The sequence below is a fragment of the Dasypus novemcinctus genome, chromosome 13, assembly GCF_030445035.2.
Source record: "Dasypus novemcinctus isolate mDasNov1 chromosome 13, mDasNov1.1.hap2, whole genome shotgun sequence".
Taxonomy (NCBI): Eukaryota; Metazoa; Chordata; class Mammalia; order Cingulata; family Dasypodidae; genus Dasypus; species Dasypus novemcinctus.
Window position 1 is genome coordinate 40963104 of NC_080685.1, and position 4548 is coordinate 40967651.

Consider the following 4548-nt stretch of genomic DNA (forward strand, 5'->3'; position numbering starts at 1 on the left):
GGTAGAAAATAAACCACTGAAGAACTCAAATTAGAAATCTGTATCCAGTTGGTGATGTGGGTAACATATGGGTTACATTTGTATTCCTACACTTTTACAAAAGTCTTCATATCAACTTATATTTGTAGTCTTGTATTTATTATACTTGTATAATACTTGTATTTATTGTTCTCATCTGGATAGTGGGTAGAAGAAAGAATAGAAAAACTTCTGGAGGTTAATTTTCTTTGCCTAATAAAACACTAAACCCGAGAGCAAAACAGAAGGAAGAAAATAGAATAATTAAGAGAGGTCTGGGATTCTGGGAGGAAGTTTGGGGGGAAATTTTGGGAAAAAAATTTAGAGGGTGGGCAATGGTGGCAGAATAGGCTGCCCCAGAGAGTGGAGGTGGAGAAAGATGACTGCAGGGAGTCTTTAGAATGCTGCTTGAGAATCATACAGTAGAACTGTGCCTTTGGTCTTTTTTTAAGTGTCAAATACTGTTAAGACTATTGATTTCTAAGGTCCTTTTAAACTTAAACATTATTATTACTAGTTTGTGGCACTGTGTAAAGATTGGTCATGAGGTGGCCAGCTTTATTTAGGCTAGCTACGCTTTAAATATTTCACCTATGAGAGAAGGTTCATGTGGTACACAAAGCCACACACTTATGGGTTTCATTACTCTGCATCTACTTTTTTTTTTTAATCACATACATTTTTAAATTCCTTTTTGCAAATTGATCTTTTTAAGTCCACCCAATTGTGATTTTATTAAATTAACTGCTCTGTGAGACATTGCAGACGTCATAATTGCTAACATAACAATTCACCAAACTCTAGTTAATTAGTACAGCTTGCTAAGCATGTTTTATAATGGAAGGAAATGCCAAATCTTGGTTACAGTTGTCCCATTGCAGTCTAGAAGAACAAAGGAGAACTTGTTTCTCAGACACTGAATCAGGCAGATAGAACAGAAAAATATTTCTCCCTTATCTGAACTGCTCCATCAGTGGAAATATCCTGATAAATATAAACAAGACTGTCTATGCACTCAAGAGTTTCCACAGCTTTATATATAATACCATAATGGGAGTTTTACCTTCTTCATCTTTAGATGGAGGGTTTGGGTCATATAATTTTTCAATTTTTAATGTTTTTCTTTATTAGATAAGGTGTGCGATTTCAGAACAGTCATACATAAAATACAGGCTTCCCATGTACTACCCTCTTATTAACACTGAGCATTTGTTACAATTGATGACAGCTCATTTTTTATAATTGTACTATTAACTGTAGCCCATGGTTTAACTTAGGGTTCACTGTGTAGTGTAATTCCACGCATTTAAAAAAAAATTTATTCTGTTACCATATATAGGGACATTTAATTTTAATTTTTTAAAAATTTATTTTATTTTTTTCTCTCCCCTTCCCCCCAGTTATCTGCTCTCTGTGTCCATTTACTGTGTGTTCTTCTGTGTCTGTTTGCATTCTTGTCATGCGGCACTGGGAAACTGTCACTTTTTTTGTTTCATCATCTTGCTGTGTCAGCTCTCCATGTGTGCAGTGCCACTCCTGGGTGGTCTGAACTTTATTTGCATGGGGCGGCTCTCCTTGCTGGTACCCCTGTGCAGGAAACACCCTTAATAGCTCGGCACTCCTTATGCACGGCAGCACTGCGCGTGGGCCAGCTCACCACACAGCTCAGGAGGCTCTGGGTATTGAACCCTGGACCCTCCATATGGCAGGTGGATGCTCTATCAGTTCAGCCACAACCTCTTACCAAGGGCATTTAATTTTTAAATATCAAACTAGTGGCTTTTTAGTTGCAGCATCTTCACTCTTGCATAAGCAATTTTCTTCACAATGGATTTTTAAAATTCTCATGCTCAATTTTAAGATAAAGTAATTTGAATACTAGGTGCACACCATATGCCTTTGTTGCAAACTTTGTTTTCAAAAAGTTGAAGTATATGGAATATATATATGGAATCAGATAGTAAAGATGGCAACATTATTAATGTTTTTGGTTTTGTTTTTAAATTGTAATTTAGTAGCAACTGAACTTCTAGATTTTAACCTCTTGGCACAAGATCCAAATTTTCTCATTCTCACATTAACACCTACCTGTCAAGGCATTCAATAAACAGCCAAAAGACACTGGACTTCTGATTGGAGCCTTTGGCAGAATTGTAAGGAAAGGAAGTTGAACGATTGTGTGAAACAGAAAGAAGATACCAGGAGAAGAAAAAATGTTGCATGAGGTCTTCAGTCGTGTACATATTCTCCATCATAACCACAACCATAATCTGCCAGACCATCTTTCATGGTGTCCTTTAATCACCTTCTGGAAAGTACATCTTTCTTCTTTTTGGCTTTGCTTGGATTTGCTTACTTCCGTTTGTCACTGCAAAGCACAGTCAGTGAATTCGTGTCCCCCTCCCCCCACACACACAAGCCATCAATTTCCAACAAAATTCTCATATATCAAATTCAGTTTTTCCAGACACTTGCATAATATAGTGACTTTTCATATTGTGTATATATATATTTTTTAGTCATTTAGGAACATTCTGAACTCTGTAAAGTCATCTCTTGAAGATGGGTCTTGAGTATCTATTCCATAATCTGTACTATTAACACCTAAACTTTCTGTTCCTAATTTGAAGTCCAGCTCTTCCTGTAATTTCTTTATCCTAACTACAGAAATTATCTGGTAATTGTTCTTTGATATTAGCACTTTACATTTGTTTAACTTTATTTTATTATTTCTTTGTGTCTTTTCTTCTGTTGCTGTTCTTTCTTTTTGATCTTCTCAATTTTTAATTTTTTAAAAAATTTTCTGAAAACCTTTGCCACTGGCTTGACTTCTTCCTTCTCTTTTCATCGTCATTGTCGTCCCAGTTATTCTTGCTATACTTTCATCTCCTTCCCAGCTGTCCCTGCCAGCATTACTGCCATCCACTACCATCAGCATAGAGTTCCATGGAGATGATGTCTGCTGTGTGAGCATATGTGAGGAAGAGAGTGAGGATTTAGGGGACCAAGGTGAATTCTTAAGTTTGAACATGTGAGCACCCACTGTGTCTGTCTGCTAGAGTGGCACAGTCATGGAGCCCTCTGGGGTTGTAGAGGTGAGGGAGTGGGCATGGAGCTCAAAGTTATTTTTAAGTTGATGAAAAATGTTGGGTATGTAACTTGATTTACACAGGCCTGAGGTCTAGGTAACCCGAGAAATCAGACTAAAGGAAAAAAGAGATAAAATGAAAAGAAAGGACTCTCCTGGATTTTGATTAACATGGCTATAAGTAACACTGTGGTAAGCAGAATTCTAAGATGGTTCCCCAAGATTTCAAGTCCCCAGTTATTCAGTCACATACTAATCCACGTACTGCTGTGAAAGGATTTTGCAGAGGTAATAAAAGTCCTGAATCAATTGACCTTGAGACACAGAGATTATTGGGCTGGCCTAATCACATGAACCCTTTACAAAAAGCAAATGGTTTTTGTGTGTTTGCTTTTCCTGCCTGGTAGCAGAAGAGGAAGTCAGAAAGTCAAAGCATGAGACGATTCCACTTTCCATGCCTGGCTTTGTGAAGCAGGCCATGGAGCAAGGACACAACAACAGCCTCTAGTTGCTGAGAGTGTTCTCTTGCCAACAGCCAGCAAGAAAAGAGGGGTTTCAGTCCTATAAACACAAGGAACTGCATTCTGCCAACAGCATGAATGAACTCGGAAACAGATTCTTTCTCAGAGCCTCCAAATCTGGCTGACACCTTGATTTTGGCTTTTTGAGACCCTGAACAGAAAACCTTGACAAGCTTACAGCATTTTTGACTTACAGAGCTGCAAGATAATAAACAGATGTTGTTTAAAACCACAAAGTTTTTGGTAATTTGTTATGTACCAGTAAATGCGGAATATAACCCACTTCATCCCTGATGCAAGCAATGAAAAGAGGAGAAATATAAAGGACAACTGGGAGGACCATATGTAGCAAAAGAATGTAGGCCCGTGGGCATTGGGACTTACAGTTCAGGGCTTCTTCACTAGAAGAGGCACTGGAAACGGGACTTTGAGTATTCACTTAATATTTCTAGCCTCTGTTTCTCCCATCTGTAAAATATAGAAGAGTTGAAAGGAAAAATTGAGACAGTTGATGTGAAAGATTTTTTAAAAATCTAACAAATTATGAATAGAAGGCATTATTATTATTTTTTTAGCAAACCCAGAAGAGGCAAATTCCAACTTGGAAAACAGATACATAGGTAAGTCTATTATCTCAGTGGAGAAGTTTTTTCTCTCTTTTGAAGCATTTCCAAAAGTTATCATGCATTCATTGGATTTTTGGTGGGGCAGGGGTGCCATTATATAGAATTTGCCAAATGAGGTCAAGCGTCAGAAAGAATTCTTTTTTTTTCTTTTCTCCTGCACACCTATACTCTTTTAAATGCCACGTGCAGCAAAGTTAAGTAAGATTGTTTTAGTTTTTATTGTTTATTTTGTGGTTGTTTTTATAAAAATCATTTGTCCTTTCTTCTGTTCATTCATTTACAAAATACACATTTA

At 37.2% G+C, this 4548-nt stretch overlaps 1 pseudogene; it reads right to left on the bottom strand.

The window, feature by feature from the left end:
- Window positions 1-2247: 2247 nt before the first annotated feature.
- On the bottom strand, window positions 2248-3049 carry LOC111762590 (eukaryotic translation initiation factor 3 subunit J-like; annotated as a pseudogene).
- Between the last annotated feature and the right edge of the window lie 1499 nt (window positions 3050-4548).